The 19,359-nt window shown below is 40.7% G+C and overlaps 2 long non-coding RNA genes across 2 annotated transcripts in view; one reads left to right on the top strand and one right to left on the bottom strand.

The window, feature by feature from the left end:
- LOC140556499 (uncharacterized) overlaps positions 1 to 19,359 on the top strand; it is an 82,375-nt gene that overhangs the window by 45,829 nt on the left and 17,187 nt on the right. The window lies entirely within an intron of this gene.
- Positions 17,422 to 18,796, bottom strand: LOC140555737 (uncharacterized). The gene is made up of 3 exons (XR_011979685.1): positions 18,730 to 18,796; positions 18,604 to 18,639; positions 17,422 to 18,260 (listed from the first exon to the last, which is right to left on the bottom strand). It is a non-coding gene; the product is annotated as an uncharacterized lncRNA (long non-coding RNA).

The raw sequence follows: 19,359 nt of genomic DNA, 5'->3' as shown, positions 1-19,359 counted from the left end.
GATGTTTGATGATGTTTAGGTCATGGGACTGTGAGGGCCAAGGCAAAACCATCAGCTTGCACCTCTTGAGGGAGGCATTGTGGAGCATGTAGGATCTTTATCCGGCCGTAGAAGCTTGTCCTCTTTTCCTTTTCAGCTTTTTTTTCCTCCCCTCACGTCCCCTCAGACGTTTGTTTGCTTCCATAATTTGCTGGTATTTCATTAAACTCATTTTCCCTGCACCAGTGAAATGTTCAGTGTCCAGTGCCACTGCCTGCAACACAAACCCAACAGGAGAGGTGTTCTTTTCATTAAATTCTGCTCCCTTTTTTTCCCCAAATCATATCTTTGCTTCAGGGGACTTTTTTCCACGATGCATGAGGCTTCCTGTGGAAACTTCAGAAGCTTTTTTTCGCCGTACAGCAGAACAGCACACCACCACTCCAGACCCAAAGTCTTCACCGTGCCAATTCTGTGTGCATCAGCGCTTCTTCCACTCACTCAGCTATTCACAGTAACAGACATTTTAACAGAGGGTGGCCAGACTTTTGCATTCCACTGTATGTGCTATGCACAGCTTATATGCTTTTTAACTGCATTAACTGATTTAAGAAAATTTAATGAAATGAATTTTACAACTTTTAAGTGATAAACCGTCTTTGTTGTTTACACTGGAACCCTGGAACACACTAGAAAATCAGGTCTGGACCATTTCCCGAAAGGGGGTTACCCTTTGGCAAGCGTAACTTGCAGCTGGAGATCCGTTCACTACCATGCATGTCTGAAAGGGACTTATGTGACCTCTCATTTGGTGAATGCATGCACATGCTTTGTGAGGTCCTGCTGCTGCAGGTTCTTGCATGGTAATAGCATATTAGGTACTTTATTATTAAACAGACGCTAAAGCAGCAAGTGAAACGCTGGGATTTCCTCAGACAGTGCCTCACATTCTGGTAAACCCCCAGCTCAGCTCTTCAAAAGAGGCTGTTTTTGCATGCATGCATGCATGTTATCGCTGCCAATTCACACTACAGTTATAAGCACTGCTTTTGAGGCCTTGCTTTGTGCACTGGGGCATGGTCAGTCATGTTGGACCAAAAAGGGCCTTCCCCAAGCTGCTTCCACAAGGTTGGAAGCGTACAAGTGTCCAATATGTCCTTTTTTTCCTGAAGCATTAAGATTTTCCTTCACCTAAGCTTGGAACGGAAACTGGAGCTTGCACACTCGTGCACGATGCCCTAAGCTCAGCACTCGGCGACCCTGCTCTGCAACGCGGCCTTTACGGTGGTTCTAAACAGCTGACTTGCAGCTGAACTGCATGGCTAGGTGCTTGACCTTATACCCCTGTGGCAATGGGACAAAATTAAACAGACCTGAATTCAATCATTTAGAGGAGTGTCCCAGAAGAGGTGTGGAAGGGTGGGTCTCCTACGCTTTATTAAATCATGTGGAAAGACCCACTGCAGCCCTCACTCTCTAAACATCCCCTTTCTTAGTCTCAGTGCACGACTTCTGATGATCTAATAAACCCTCTGACAGTTAGACCATCCTTTTCCTTCTCTACCTTCACCACAGAACAAAAAAGAACTCTCACAGGAAACCCTCACTGCTGTATCTCAAGTCTGATGACGTGATTTGCTTCTGAGAACCTCTCTTTGCAGAGCACGGTTTGTGGTTCTACCCGCCATCAAACACTTGAACGGCCAGGCTGTGTATGGGATCAGTCCGGCGCTCTGATAAGATGAAAAATGAAAGAACTGCGTACTCATCATTATGCTGATCATCACTCCTCCATCTCTGGGGTTTGTCCACAAGCTTCAGCGGACTGAGTAAGTGAGAGACAATGAGAGAGCTCTGCTGAACCAGCTGGTAGCAGGTTTCCGATGCCCTGAGCTGGTCTCAGATGGTCAGGGTGGTTTAACAGCTGGTCATCCAGCCGAAAACATACCTGATACTGGTGAGCAAGCTGGTTAACCAGCTCTTGACCAACATTGTGTATGCCGCTGTCTGGTGCTTGCTATGGGCATGCACATTCGCCCCTCTCTCTCCCTGACACTGTCTCGCTGGAGTGCATACTCTCTGTCCAAGCGGGATACAGGATTCAGGAGTAGCCTGATATACGCTCGCTATCTGGGGCCCTCTTCTTGGACATCTATTCACAGGACAAAAGGACAGAATAGAGTATATAATTATATTAAATATTTAATATATATAAAAATACATCTACAATCTGGATAAATGTGGATGGGGGCCACCTAAAAAATACTAATAGCTGGGTAGAGTACATTAGTGTGTCCTCTGCTGGAGGTTGGAGGTCTCCGGATGTCTGATGGCTGACCAGACTGTGGTTGTGGTGGACTGTAGTCTAAACAGAGGTCCAGGGCTGAATGTAGATCCTGCCTTAGATTTTGGTCATGCTGGTCAACCGGCTTGGAGAACAGGCCATGCAAACAACCGGCCTTAGTAGTGAACACTAACACTGGCGGGGAGGATCTGGCAACCCAAGCACATACAGCTGTGTTGGTCAACGTTAGGGTGTCCAGACGTCCTCTTTTCTCAGACATTTCTTTATTTACATCCTACCCCCCAGTATTAGTTAATTCCTAACTAATATTTTGTAATTCATGACTATAATGTATTTAGCTAGCATACTTCAGATAGCACACGACGGCTGCATGAAGCCCGTAGGCTTAAGTCCCGCCTTCCCACCGTCACTATTGGTCTACATGTACCTGCATCTATACATCAACCATTGGTCAAACTGCTTTCCGCCACAGCCGATTGGCCACAGTCTAAAAATACCGAAACACAAACGTAAACAAACACAAATGAGTTTACTTATTTTATTAATGTATTTAATCATATTTTTTTGCATTGATTTAAAAAAGAAAAATACATTAAAAAACAAGATTTTTTACTTTTTTAATTTCAAGACATGATTTAAACTGAAGGGACTGTGCATTCATTTTGTAAAATTTGTCTTATGTACTTAAATTTATGATCTTCTACTCTAACACACACAGCCTCCTCTTTTTTAAAATTTGACTTGGGTCACGGTCAGGTGATTTCCCCAGTGCTCTAAAAATGTCTTAAATGGTCTTTAAAAAGTTCACAAGGTCAATCAAGGTCAGGGGAATGTTGCAAAAAACCTTTTTTAAAATGGCAGCTTTACAGAAGTACAAATCATCTTAACTTTTAATGAAAGTCAATGTAAACAGATTTTGTTTCTATTGGTCCATTCATTTAAGAGATTTTGACACAGTTAAAAGAACTGGCCAATTCACTTTATATAGAAAAGTATACCCAGGTCTGCTAAGCTGCCACTAGCCTAGGTCCAAATGGTTCCCCAAGTCCTGTGGTCCTCCTGCAAAGTCTGCACACAGGTGATGTCAGCAACACAGATTGGTCATAGCTGCTGTTAAAAGGGAACTGTAGCTAATAGGGCGCCACTGAGTCCACTTTGTAGAGGTCATTGCCTTAATAGGACTTAATAAGGGCACACAGAAGGTGCTCATGAACACCCCTTAGATCGGCAGAACGTGAAATGAGACATGAGGACTACAGGACCTCAAGTGTGCCATTTGGGACTGGGCTATCGTTAAGCCACTGACCAGGTCCTCTAACTTCTCTTTTCTATGGGTGCTGTAGTATGACCTTACTTGACCTTGTGACAAGTGGAAATATACAGCCTTGATTTAGCTGTCTTGGCCCCTAAATAATTAAATCCCAATACGACTAAGCCATTCCACACTTTGTCTGTGTTAACTAACAGTTCTGTATCCATCGCTGTTGCTGCCACTCCACCGCGAACTCTTCACGACAGGCCTTTGATTGAGAGCCAGAGACACATACTGGCTTCGTTAGGGTCGTGTTGCTTTGTTGGGATGCAGTTAAATGTTGGAGTTCTCACCCCGAAAGCACCTGCACACACACACACAGTGAAAAAGGTTTAGGACGGTCCCAGGCTTCCTAATAAAGGTCATACAAGTTTATGGTATTTGCACAGGCTAATGATGTACATTTTACCCTTTAAAAGCGTCCCTCAACGATGGCAGTGGTGATAACCATGACGCAGATGACACTGATGATGCTGGTGATGATGGCGTAGACAGACAGAGCTTTACCATTAGGGGTGGTGTTGCGGTTTCTCAAGACCTTGTCTATATGATGAAAAAATACCTTGGGTTAACCATCTTGTCCCATTAATATTACTTAGCCCCACCCCCACCAATAAGAGCTGAGACATGAACTTGCAACGTAACCAGGGCCCGCAACATATACATACACTATATGTAAAAGTTTGTGGACCCCTTCTAATGCATGCACATACACACACACCGCTTGTCTGGTTCCTGTAGAGAAGTACTGTCAATAGAATAGGACTCTCTGGAGCACATGAACATGAACCTATTGGCACCATGCTGCCTAATGCCAGGCGTGGGCTAGTAGAGGGGTATAAAGCCCCACAGTATTAAAGGCTGTGGAGCAACTGTGGAAGAACTGTGTTCTCTGGAATGATGGATGGTGCTACATCCAAGACTTTTGGGTTAAGTTGGGGAGTTGGGGATGGATGAGGTGGGGTGGTGAACAGCCAACACCCTGATCTCATTGCGCAAATCCTTACAACAATGCTCCAAAAGCCTTCCCTGGACAGCAGAGACAGTTACTCCAACAAAGGCAGGATAAGCTCTTTTTAATACCTTTGGTTTTAGAAGACACCATGAATGAGCGGGTGTCCAAATACTTTTGTCTCAATGTTGATGTGCTGCTTCTGGATTGTTTTCTCAGCCACCGGGTTACAGCAGCTTCTCATAGCCACTACTAGGGCATCAAAGCACTGGGCAATCTGTATCCCCACTGGTCCCTTAACTGGTACACATAACTGAGCTGCTAGGTCTTATCAGAAACAGTGACGACACTGAAATCGATTACCCGGCAGCACACTTAGCCCGACGTATCACTGGCACTGTACCTACTACAAACACAGGCTTCTCACTAGCAGAGTTTAAAAGTGAGGAAGATACTTAAGAAAAACACTCACCAGATGTGGGGGGACACCAATCTGTAACAGGAGGGAAAACATTTTTATATCGTTTATTACAGATTAAGATACAACATAAAACATAATATGAAGAGTTGAATAACTAAAATGAATAGTGACTTACCTCCACAACTGAAGTTTAACTTTACAGGCTTAAAAAAAAAAACAATTAAAAGAAGTTTAATGAATTATAACCAATACAAATTAAGCAAAATCAAGAGCTACGGTCAAACTTTAATATTAGAATGAAATATATAAAATTTGCCAGGATGCCCAAACTTTTGCATACCATTGTAATAATAGAAAATTGAGAGTCCAGAACATGAAAGTGACAAACCGTGAACCTCAAACACCTCTTGTTCCTCCTAGAAAACCTCAATGGCTACTTCTGGAAAGGCTAAAAGCTAACCCTCCCAGACCCTGCTACAATCTCTTCGGCTACCTAACCACGCCCCGCGCCATCCAGAAACACTGGAGAATAATTACATCAAAGTTCTTGTTACTGTCTTCATTGCTAGGCTAGGCTACGCAGCCAATAACAGCAGAACTCATCAAAGGAGAATCAGTGCGTTTCATTCAGAGGTAAAATAACAGGGTGGTAAATAGGCGTGTAACACTGCACCTGAGCATATTTTTCACCCCAACCAAAGTCTCATACACCAATCAGCAGCCTAAACTCTCTCCGTAAGTGTATTCTATGGCACCTTTATGTCAGTACTCACCGTGTTGCAGACGAAAGTGACATTTTTTACACAGCTGTGAAAAGTAATGTTGGAACATCCATGGCTCTTAACTAAAGTCTTGTTGGAAGTTTGTTCATTTGCCACCGTTTTGTCCTAAACAAACACAGAAACAGCACATTCACAGTGTTACAGGTAACGTTCACAGTGGATAAGCATCTGCACAGTCCCTAAACTGCTCAGGTGCATTGATCTGTCCTATGAGTGACCCTGCTGGGCCACTTTTACATCAAATTCAGTGCCTTTTAATACCGTTTCAAGACTGAAGCAAGTAACACGGATACTAATTGTAGCCACTACACAGCAAACACAACTCAAATAGAGTGTGTCTGGAAATCAAGCAGGTACGACCTTCTCAGTGTGATGTTAACACTTACGCAGTCCTTCTAGCCAGTCAGTTTGTGGATTCGCAGTTTGTAATTCGCAGTACTTTAGACGTCATCTTAGGATGCGAAACAGTACTTCTCATAGCAAAATAAAGAAAAACTAATTATAAGTATAAAAATTCTCCATTTTCAGACTTACAGACCTGTAGGAAGTTTATTTTGCATTATTATTTTCACTGTATTTTTTAAGAGTTTATATAGTACTGTCAGGTCCGCGCTGCTGTGCCCGCCCCGGCTACCCTTTGTCGAGAATTAAATACTCTAAGCCAACCTAAGCCTAACCTAAACTCTAAGCCTGAGCTTAGTAGCTCGAGTTCAAGGTCAAGTTCAGGGTTCGATATTCCACGAGGACGTCGGAGAGGCTCCCTCGATCTGCTAGATCACGTTAATCTTACCGTTCATGGGCGAGCCTCAGTATCAGGTCTGTTCCACGTTTCACCTTCTGGGTTCTGCAGCTGATCTTTCAGCTCCCTTGTTCTACGTCTTGTAATACCCCTAGTGCCTGACGAGCGCAGAACATTTTCTCCCTAATTTGGCCCAATTAGCCAACCTGTACACACAACCCCCCCCCCCCCCCCCCAACCACCACCATTCACAATCGCACACAATGCCCCCGACACTAATGAGGGCAGTCCTTCAATGCACCAGCCCGCAGATGCCAGTGACGGGCAGCACTGCAGCGAAGCAATGTGGGGAGAGAGCATCATCTACCCACCCTGGAGAGAGCAAGGCGGATTGTGCAGTCTGCCCATGGCTAGCAGCATGACCGGGAATCGAACCAGCGATCCTCCGCTGGACCACTGCGTATCATGACAGCAAAACTGATCACGATATAATAGAATATCGTCATATCGCCCACCCTCAACTAGAAGTTCTTATTTTCGCTTAAATGAAGAAATACTTACGTTAACTTTCCAGGTGAAGGCATCACATGCTTGGATGCCGTTTACAACAAAGCCGCCGTCCTCATTCTTGCAAGCAGGACTGGCCTCAGTCATGGTCAGCATCGGCAGGATCATGACAGCCACTACGAAAAACAACAGAGGAAGAAAAAAAAAAAAAAAGAGAGACATTTTAAGTGACGTTACGAAACAAATGAAGTTTGGGAGGAGGAACAGGCCGCTATGTTCCCATCTCTACCCTCAATGTCCCATGATGCCATGATGGGGTCTTTATACTTGGACTGTAAAAATGACAATGGACCTAGGGTACCATATAAACCACCTGACGCACCATAGCAACACCATAGCAGCCATCTGGAATGACAAAGCAGCTATTAGGGAGGCTGAAGCAACACCTTAGCGACCACTTTGCAACCACTAAGCAACCCTGTAGCAGTAACCTGTGACACCAAAGCATCTCAGGACACAAACCACAAGCCTGTTAGTCTGAAGGGGGTGGGAGATCCCACGTTTGGACCACAGGACAGAGCATAGCAACCGCTTTTTGAACACTGTATTGTTTACATTCGCGAGGGGAAAGCGTTACAGACCAAATTTAACCATCGCATATATATTTTTTGCATCTCACTGAAACTTGATTTGATTTGTTTACAAGTTCAGATGGAAAATAGCTTATTAGACAGATACAGCACAGTTATACAATACAATAATAAGGGTAGTACTCGTATTACAGAGGTGGGGCCAATGCAGTGTTAGGAGTCTTGCCCAAGGACTCCTATTGCTGTCGAACCCCAGTCTCCCACGCCACACCACGCCACGCCAACCACGTATAAGAGTATTAACTTCAGATGATACCATCAACTATAGATACATATATCCCACTTATTCCAATGATGTATTAATTAACTATTAACTATACGTTATAAAATATTATAACATATTTATTACAAATAAATAAATAATAATAATACTGTAATCTCTAAAGTTAAATCTTTCACTTACTACAAAGAGTCAAAGAGTATATACCAAAAATCTAATCTACAGCTATACAACATATCAGATTCCACCGCACCGGTGTCCCGTCTAATTGTGCTACCTATCGAAATGTCCTACCTAGCGTATCTGCGCATGCGCGACACCACAATTTTAGTATTTAGTATAAACTGCGATTTTAATTAATAAATACACAAATAAAAACACTTTCCAACCTTTCAATGACCTTCTAATCACCCTAATATGGTCATTAACGCACCCAAATATTTTTTAAATATTTTTTTTAATTAACACTAAAGCAAATATTAACAGTAAGGTCGGGATGTATGAAGCACACGAGGAAATAAAGAGGATTATCACATAAAAACGCAGGAAAACGTTCAACATTGTGGCTAGGGAGGGATTTTTGGAGGGGTAGCACAACTGGACAGAACACCGGCACAGGTCGAGGCATCACAGCGCGCGAGCATCACCATCACCCTGTAAACAGAGCGTCGAAATATCGAACATCTGAGATTCAGATATTAGTAAAGAAACTAGAAAAAGGAAACTAGTCGCGCTTCCCTTTTACCGCTGAAAGTTAGCTATGACACACACACACACACACACACACACACACACACACACACACACACACACACAGAGAGAGAGAGCGAGAGGCAGCGCGAGCGCGAGAGGGAAACGTGTTGGTAGCTCTGTCCCTGCAGCAGTCCGTCTCCTCTGTCATTCTCATACATTTAAACATTATTTAAATGCGCATTATTATTAAACACTTACGCATTTTTAGCAGTTTAATCTGCATGTTGTCCAAAGTTCGGGTGTTGAAACGTCCCTCTGATGTGTGGAGAGCAGCAGGAGCGATGTGCACGCGCTCACGCTTCCTTCTCGTGTGGCAGCCGCTTGTTTCATCAGAGTGTGTAAATGCAGGAACCTGCAGTAACGCCCCCTGCCGTGGGAAAAATCCCCTCTATGATCAAGCAGATCTTTTTTTTACAGGTTATCATTAATTATGGAATCACTGTTTATGGCTTAGATCTTATTGTAATATTCTTGTATTATCATTCAGTGTGCAACACTACAGTTATCAAAATCAAATCAAATCAAATTTTATTTGTCACATACAGTCATACACAGTGTAACTTGCAGTGAAATGCTTTTATGACAGTCTGCCCACATCAAAGCTATACAATAAAAATCTACATTTAAACTTAACTAAACCTTAACTTATTGAAGTAAAGTGCAAAAGTGCAAAAGAAAAATCAAATAAAAAATAAATAAAAATAGAATAAGTTACATTTAAGTTAAAGAATAAAATATAAAAATATGAAAATATAGAAATAAGCAAAAAAAATACAAAATACAAATATACAAATATATATACACAGATGAAATAGTGCGTGTCTGTGTGTGTGTGTGTGTGTATGTATATATATATATATATATATATATATATATATATATATATGTATACATATGTACATATTTATCTGTATGTGAGTGTATGTGTGAGTTAAAAAGAAATATTTTCGTTGTTGTCCGTAGTGTGTTTTCCGTGAGCCATGGTTGTGTATTGTAGTGAGTGAGGGTCCAGTTTGTGTATGTAGATAAATTAATTCATTATGGAATCACTGTTTATGGCTTAGATCTTATTGTAATATTCTTGTATTATCATTCAGTGTGCAACACTACAGTTATCCTCGGTATCATTATTATTTTTCTGCTACTTTTAGGCAGCAAGTCCCACAGATTGTGAGATTTTAACACCGAATTAACTCCGCAGCCTAGCAACACCTTAGCAACAATATGGGACACCATAGCAAACACTTAACAATATTCAACCACCTGGAACACAGCAACAGCAACCACCCCTAGAATCCATTAACAACACCCTAACCACCTGGAACACCACAGCAACCATGAGCAACCCCCTAGAATCCACTAATTGATCCATCCGCAACACCTTAACCACCTCCTGCGATTCCACAGCAACTGCCTAGCAACACCTTAGCAACAATATGGGACACCATTGCAAACACTTAACAATATTCAATAGAATGAGATAACAATAGCAAGCACCCCACTCACCAACCACCCAGAACACCATATGGACCAACCTTAGCAACTGCTTAGCAACACCTTAGCATGCCCTGAGCAATACCCAATCAACCACTTAACAGTCTCCTAACAACCAAGAGACATAGTCATAGTCAAACTTCAAAACACCCTAGCAGTCACCTACGACCCCATAGCAACTGCCGAGAAACACTCCAGAACACATCTGGAACAGTGTATCAAGCAACTAGCAACCACCAACGCAAGTTACCGATAGCAACCATCCAGAACCACACAAACCACCTAGCAACCACCTGGAGTACCACAGAAAGTTACTGATGAATATATCTGCATATATTTAAATATTGTATTGATACAGATGTGCATGTGGGATGGGTAGTGTTTGGACTGATGGGCTAATATTTGGAATTTCAGTGGATGGTGCTTAAGCTTTAGCCTCGTGAGTTTCGTTTTTTTTACCTCAGTAATTTCTCCTTTCCTCCCACTTATATTATCATATATATATATATATATACTGTATATATGATAGAATAGACTCGAACCTTCGTTTATAGTTTTTTCCTGTTTGGGATTGTATATTTTTGAGCATTTAAAAATCAGTAAAAGAAACGTAAGACGTAAACATAAACATAAACATAAACATAAAAACTGCAATTATTATTATTATTGTTATTATTATAATTATTACTATTAAAGAATTTAATTACAGACATGTAATATCGGATAATGTATGGAATTGTGGGGTATTGATCAGACAGCAGCAGATAATTATGATTAAAATCAGCTGTTATTTATTTTTATTATTATTTCGTTTAAACATTAAAATCGCTTCTTCAGCAGGACCAGCCGGCTTCTATATTTCTCTTTAAACCTAAAAACTCAGAAATAAAATAAAATTAACTAAATAAATGAATTAAAAATAATTATTTTCTGAGGAGAACTAACCGCTGTCACGCGCTGTCACGTAGCCCTTTTTTTAGCGAGCGCGCCGGATACTCTTCAGCCCCGCGAGCTCATAAACATATCTTTATAATTCTCATTATTTATAATTCTGCATTAAAATATAATAATATAGAATCCTTGAGTGTTTGTAAGCTGTTGTGTGTTTTACAAAAATATCTACATTTATTACATATATTAATTTTACAATATTCTATATTCACTACTGTATTTACACACACACACGAAATTCTGCATATTTTAAAATCCTCTGGTAAATATATTTATACACAGTCCTCCCAGTTATTGTAATTAATTGAACTTGTTATTAATTATTATTATTAATTTCCAAAACGCTGTATGACGTTAAAGAGCAGCGCGCGCAGCAGCAGTTCCTGTGCTGCGTCACTGCTGGGTGTCATTAGGGCCGATCGATCGCTCCGATCATTTCACTTTAACGTGTTGGTGTGAGACTGCAGTAAATGAGCAAATAAATAAATCCCAAATGATCATGTAGGCCTGACAGAAATGTAGTGCTGGTCTAACTCACCTCCACCTTCACCTCCACCTTCACCTCCACCTTCTTAATTAATATTATTTTAATTTTTCTGCATTAAAATATAATAATTGTTTGTAAGCTTTTTTTTGTACATTTAATATGTTTATATTTGTGTGTTAATTTGTTTTATTATATAATATAATGTTGAAGTCAATCCTGATGCCTTAAGTCTCTAACACATGCTGAGGTATACGGTTTAATACTTCAGCAATAGTATCGGACTGGTATCGGGTATCGACCGATATGCAAAGTTTATATATCGGTATCGGTATCGGAACTGAAAAAGCCGGACCGGTGCATCCCTAATTTGTACTTATGATCCTGGTTGAGATTAGTTTAATGGCCTCTATATATATATATATATATACACACACCGCACGTTGCACTGCCTTACGAGTATTTAACCTGCGTTTCCTTCATGTTGTGGGAACTGTCCTTTAACTGTCCCGCCGTATCCGGCTGAAACCAGGTTAAACCAGATCTAAGGGCAGCCGGAAGAGCCACCGCCCTAGTAACAGTTTTAAAAACATCTGAAGCACCACCCATGCCAGACCAGCTGCACACCCCCCCCCCTCCTACCACTGCTACCTGTCTAATGACCATGTTCAAACCATCACTCTCATTACCATAACTGCCATGACTGTATCAGTTATACCACACCATGATTATTATATTATGAGTATGAATATGTTGCTCACCTGAGCAGATCAACAGTATAATAACAGATAGTTTGGTGATTTTTATCAATAATTAATAAATAGTTCTGATCAGAGGAGGACGGGACGGGTCCCCCTTTTCTGAGTCTTGGTTCCTCCCAAGGTTTCTTCCTCCAGCTCTGTCAGCTCTCGGCGGTGGCTGCTAATTAGGGGTCTTTGATTTTTCTTCGTTATTGTCTTTTACTAATGACTAATTATGTAAAGCCGCTTTGTGACGACAACAGTTGTGACAACATCAGCCACCCATGAACTGCACAAGATACCCACAGCTACCCCCCTCACCTACCAGGTCATCTACCCACCCTGGAGAGAGCAAGGCCACTTATGGCGACAGGGCCTCAGTCCTTAGTTCTACTGATGGTAGTGTTTGGACTGATTGGAGACCATCTAGGATTGCACATGTACTTCATCTAAACGAGACATGGCGAGGGCTGTGTGTATTAAATATGACACAGAGATGAATATGGGGCTGGCTGTTCAGCATTCCTGCGGTCCATTCCGATTCCTTGTGGTTTCTGGCTTTCTCCCTGTGGGATGCACACACACCTCGGCACGTACCACTGAACAGTATAATAAACACCCCTACCATGACGAAGCAGATTGTGAAAGGAAATGACCATATATAGAACATATGTCCCGCATATTGTGCAATACCCATGGCAACGAGTGATGAAATGCTATGCGGCAGCCGATTGTCAAAATGATACATGTGCACTAACAACAGCCACCTGGAACACCACCGAGCAACCCTCTGAAATCCACCTATCGATGCCTAACCACCTCCTGCGACACCTGAGCAACCACCTTGCAAAACCCAAGTGATCACTTAACAAAAAACAGTCAGCCAAGAGAGACGTCATAGTAACCACTTAACGAGCAACAACCTAGAATGAGATAACAATAGCAACCACCCCACTTACCAACCACCCAGAACACCATATGGACCAACCTTAGCAACTGCTTAGCAACACCTTAGCATGCCCTGAGCAATACCCAATCAACCACTTAACAGTCTCCTAACAACCAAGAGACATAGTCATAGTCAAACTTCAAAACACCCTAGCAGTCACCTACGACCCCATAGCAACTGCCGAGAAACACTCCAGAACACATCTGGAACAGTGTATCAAGCAACTAGCAACCACCAACGCAAGTTACCGATAGCAACCATCCAGAACCACACAAACCACCTAGCAACCATCTGGAGTACCACAGAAAGTTACTGATGAATATATCTGCATATATTTAAATATTGTATTGATACAGATGTGCATGTGGGATGGGTAGTGTTTGGACTGATGGGCTAATATTTGGAATTTCAGTGGATGGTGCTTAAGCTTTAGCCTCATGAGTTTCGTTTTTTTTACCTCAGGAATTTCTCCTTTCCTCCCAGTAGGTAGGACTCCTCATTCACATCCCCCCCTACACAGACCCCCAGCATCCCACTTATATTATCATATATATATATATATATATATATACTGTATATATGATAGAATAGACTCGAACCTTCGTTTATAGTTTTTTCCTGTATGGGATTATATATTTTTGAGCATTTAAAAATCAGTAAAAGAAACGTTATATATAATTAACGTTATAATAATAATAATTATTATTATTATAGTTATTACTAATAAAGTTATTTTTTCCCGTATGGGATTATATATTTCTGAGCATTTAAAAATCAGTAAAAGAAACGTAAGACGTAAACATAAACATAAACATAAACGTAAACGTAAACATAAACGTAAACATAAACGTAAACATAAAAACTGCAATTATTATTATTATTATTATTATTATTATTATTACTATTAAATAATTTAATTACAGACATGTAATATCGGATAATGTATGGAATTGTGGGGTATTGATCAGACAGCAGCAGATAATTATGATTAAAATCAGCTGTTATTTATTTTTTTTATTATTTCGTTTAAACATTAAAATCGCTTCTTCAGCAGGACCAGCCGGCTTCTATATTTCTCTTTAAACCTAAAAACTCAGAAATGAAATAAAATTAACTAAATAAATGAATTAAAAATAATTATTTTCTGAGGAGAACTAACCGCTGTCACGCGCTGTCACGTAGCCCTTTTTTTAGCGAGCGCGCCGGATACTCTTCAGCCCCGCGAGCTCATAAACATATCTTTATAATTCTCATTATTTATAATTCTGCATTAAAATATTATAATATAGAATCCTTGAGTGTTTGTAAGCTGTTGTGTGTTTTACAAAAATATCTACATTTATTTAATTTATTTATTTATTAATTTTACAATGTTCTATATTCACTACTGTATTTACACACACACACGAAATTCTGCATATTTTGAAATCCTCTGGTAAATATATTTATACACAGTCCTCCCAGTTATTGTAATATATTGAGCAGCAGTTCCTGTACCCTGCTGTGTGAGGCTGCTGTGCTTCCCAGAACAAGAACAAGTCCCATGAGGTTTGCCTAATAGCTCTCATGACACTGGAGGTCTAGCAATTGGCGATCCACCACCATAGTGACACTGGACAGTGTTTTTTTTCCTATTGCCATAAACATTAACTTTAATTAGAAGATCAATAAAAAAGATCAAAGGAGAAAAATCTTTTAAAGCAGAGAGTTGTGTCTGTGCCTCCAAGTCTAGTCAAAACATCTGAAACATCAAACAGATCAACAGACCAAATCAAGGATGGTCAAGGTCTTGTATTGGCCGTCCCTGCCGGGACTCTACATGAGGGCCCAAACACAAGCCCCTTCAGCCTCTGATAATGTACCGCCATGGTTCTGAGTGCGGTGCTGGAAGCCTGGGGTCCATTATTGGCCTATTGGAGCTCGTCTCTCTATACGGCTGTGATGGGGAAGTCCCACCTACTATATATAATGATGTCATAACTTTAAACCACTGAGGGGTGAAGCTGAATGGCATGTGTCAATGGGGTGGGATCTACATATCAGTCAGCAAGAGGCCAGTGCGGTTCTTGAAACTGGTGTGTTGTGGGTTGCATTAGCGTGACAATCTGAGCCACTTGACAAGGGCCAAACTGCGACGGCTGGACGACTGGGTCAGAACATCTCCACCAAAACATCAGGCAGGTTGTTTTCAGGTATGCAGCGATCGATACTCACCAAAAGTGCCCCAAGGAGAGACCCATCCATCCTCCATGAGACCCATGGAGGCCCGAGATCACAGCTTGTGGTCGGTGGTGCCAGATACCACAGCATACTCTCACAGGAGGTCTCGTGGAGTCCATGCCTCGAAGAATTAATGTTATGGCTGATAAGTGGGTCAGAGTAAACATGGTAAGTGAGATACTCAGCGTCACTTACCTCGGTCAACCAAATCTCAAGTACAATGATTGGGGTCAGGATCATATAGCATATGTCATCCACATCATACAACCTTGACACACTTGTTTCCTTAACTGTTTGCAGCAGCAGCTGTTGGTGCTACCAAAGCATTCAGATTTGAATACCTGAGCAACAGGATGCTTCCCCATTTAAACATTTGCATAACTTTAACCCTGCTGTTATGTTGGGGGTAGGTCAAATTGACCCGTTTCAGAGTTTACAAACAACGGAAAAGTATTTACAGTTAAAATATCACATTTCTGACCTTAGACTGGGAGATAAGTCTGTGTTATCAGAATAAATGTGGTGAATAGATTAAGATATAAGCTCTCCTTGCTGCTAACCCCCCCCCCCCCCACCACCACCACCACCACCACACCAGCTTTTATATGTGGATAATGGAGGTGTCGTGATTTCCTCTGTAGACAAAATCTTGTCTTCCTTAAATCCAGGAATACATAAGCAATATTCTTTATTTTTGTTTTATTTTAATATATTTTGTAATATATTTCTAATTAATTAATATATTTCTAATATTTTTTTCTGTCTCTAAGCTAAATCGGAGTGTTTTTTCTTCCTCCTGAGACTAGGAGGGTGGAGTGTTAAGGGTAGGAGGCGTGTTAATGTTATGGGTGGGGTTTGATTTGTACTGATGTATCTATGTTATATATTTCATTTGGATGTAATGGGATGGAGTACTAAAATAAAAATGACCAAATACAACATACTGATTCAAATAAATAAATAAATAAATAAATAAATAAATAGACCAAAACCAAGGCAAATAAAACAAAGCCATAATGACAATTAATTAAACAAATAAATTACAAACAAAAATAGACCAAAACTAGGGCCAAGAACAAAACACATTGATAATTGATAAATAAATACAAAAATAAAATGAACTAATGTTGAAAATATAAACTAAAATATACTGTGTAGTAGCTTAGTTTTGATTCATCTCAGCAGCTCATCGGTAGATTGAGAAGAAGCTATGTAAACATCCTTACATCCATCCTTTCCTCCATACACAACAGATGGGTACATAGACCTAAACCACCTAGACATCTAAACCTTAAGGGAATGGAGGGGGGGGGGTTCTTTAAGGTCAATGTGTGGAGATTAACACCGCTCAATTACCCCCATTTAACGCGCCATGCTGTAAGCCCATTATACTCGAGGGACTTTGGTCAGGAGCCAATGGCACACAATAATAGATCTCATTAGCTTTGATGCTATTGGAGTTAAATGGCTCCCTGTTGGTTTTAGCCACAGGGCCCAGGCTAATCTCTGTGGTTCCAAGTGTTTAAATCATCATAGAGCCGCTAGCAACAGCCCGCAGCCATAGCTTTCTGCATGTATCAGCGGCCACAGGGCAGATGGAGAAGCTTACGGCCTAAAGCCCGGGTCTCTGCAAGCTGCAGGCTAACACTGCTAACTGACCCTATGAAGCCAATGAATGGATAGACTGACTTCCTTATGCCTCACAGCATGTGGACACTAGATTATGTCATTTATATATATATATATGTTTGTTTCTATTCAGAAACACAATACATGTATTTGGTACTAAGACATTGCATCAGGTCCTTTAAGTCCTGAGTGGGGCCTCCATGAATCACATCCCGTTTGAGTGTGGTGAGCTCCCTGGAAACTTTCTTCAAATTATAATAGGGTTAGAAGCAAAAAAAAGCAAACACTCCATGCTTTAAAGGATAGAAAGACACATTTTAATGACATGTCCTGCATTAAAACATGTTTTACAGATTAGAAATAACCCAAATCACCAAAAGTTATAGTTTGGGGGGGGGGGGTGATGATGGTGAAAAGAGCTGAGCTGAAGAGTGCAGGGTGAGTTGGGGATGAGGTGGCGTGGCGATCCAACTTCCTAGCCTCGCTAACCAATCTTTCCACGGAGTGCAATCAAATCCTCACGACAATGCAGCTCCAAAATCTAGTAGAAAGCCTTCTTCCCTGGACAGTAGAGACAGATACTCCAGCAAAAATAAGATCAACTCCTTTTAATGTCCTTGATTTCAGAAGAAATAACAATGAACAAGCAGGTGTCCCAATACTTCTGTCCATATAGCGTACCTCACATTTCATATTTATTGATTAAAATGAAAGTCACGCTTAGTCACAGTCACTGTAGACACGTGGTTTTTGTGTGACAGCTATGACATGGCATATAGTGTGTGATATAATACAGCATAATTACATTATTACAAATAAAACTAGTTGTTATCTTTATTTACGAGCTGTGTGCGGCAAACGAGCACGTCTTCACCCAGGTCTCTTTTACCGATACTGATTCTGGGTGTAAATGCCGATATCGGCGCCGATATCAATACAGTATCTGGGCAACACTAATATAAATCCTGTTTCTGAAAGGGGAGGTGGTGGTGTGTCCAATGGGTAATGGTCAGGGTTTATAACATAACACATAAAAAAAACACACTGAAAACAGTCACATTTTATACTCACACTTCCGAATTTTCTTTCGGAATTTTAGCAGAAGGACCCCAAGCACCAGGATCACAGCCCCAGTCACAGTAATCAACACAATCTGCCAAGTTTCAAACTTAGCTATGGACCCATGCAAGAATGAAACAATCAAAAGCAAGTCTTAGAAAAGGCAACGATTCCCACTTTTACAGGCTGTTTATAAATCAGGGCGCATTTTATTTGTTATTATATATATATATATATATATATATTAATTGTACAGTTTATCTATTTATTTGTATTTACAATAATGTACAACCATATTAATTCCTTATTTTAAAAAGTAATTATTCAATTGTTATTCACTATTTAATTACACACATATACATACAATATATATATATGTTCTCATTACACCAAAAGTATGACTGTATTATTGTAGCATATTTTATTATTATTATTATATTACATGAACTCTACTTACGCGGCTCACCAGAAACCCCTTTAAAACGTCCTTCAACTACAAACCAACCCACAACTGTATTAATGTAATGTTCTTTATTATTATTATTATTATTAATAATAATAATATTAAATTAACTGTACTTACGCGGCTCACTGGAAACCTCTTCAGTTTGGCCTTCAACTATAATCAAAAAACACAGAGGAATATTAAACAGTGTGAAGCTGCATTTCCCACCATCCTGCTGTTCCTCAACACTGAACTGATCTTTAAAAAACTGAAAATCTTCAAAGAGACTGAAAGAAGAGTCACTCACTTCTGAAACAGACCTCCTCATCCATCTGAAACAGAGACACACACACACACACACACTAACGTCCATCACTGGTTTAGACTGGAGAGCACTTTAGGCTGCTTTCACACTTCACACACACACACACTCTCCCACATTTCTTACCTTCTTGTCGTCACACCTGATCTTCCAGGTAACTAGTTTGGCATCACTAGGCTGGCATGGCCGGTTCTTCAGTCCTGACTGATCAGCTTCACCCAGAAAATGCCCCGTCTGCAAATCAAGAGCAGTAGAGAATAAACTCCATCCTGTTTACTGACCCCAATAACCCCCAACACCCCTCATCCTCCACCTTCCTCACTAAACAGGTGTAGTGCAGAGTGGAGCACAGGTGCTCACCTCATTGTACAGCCCGTGCTCACAGCCCCTGCGCTCCTCCACCATGCTCTCATTCAGCTCCAGAGTGACGATGCCGTTCTGGCAGA

Source organism: Salminus brasiliensis, chromosome 5 (assembly GCF_030463535.1).
Source record: "Salminus brasiliensis chromosome 5, fSalBra1.hap2, whole genome shotgun sequence".
Lineage (NCBI taxonomy): Eukaryota > Metazoa > Chordata > Actinopteri > Characiformes > Bryconidae > Salminus > Salminus brasiliensis.
The sequence above is the reverse complement of the archived record's forward strand: the minus strand, read 5'-3'. Positions and strand labels throughout refer to the sequence as shown.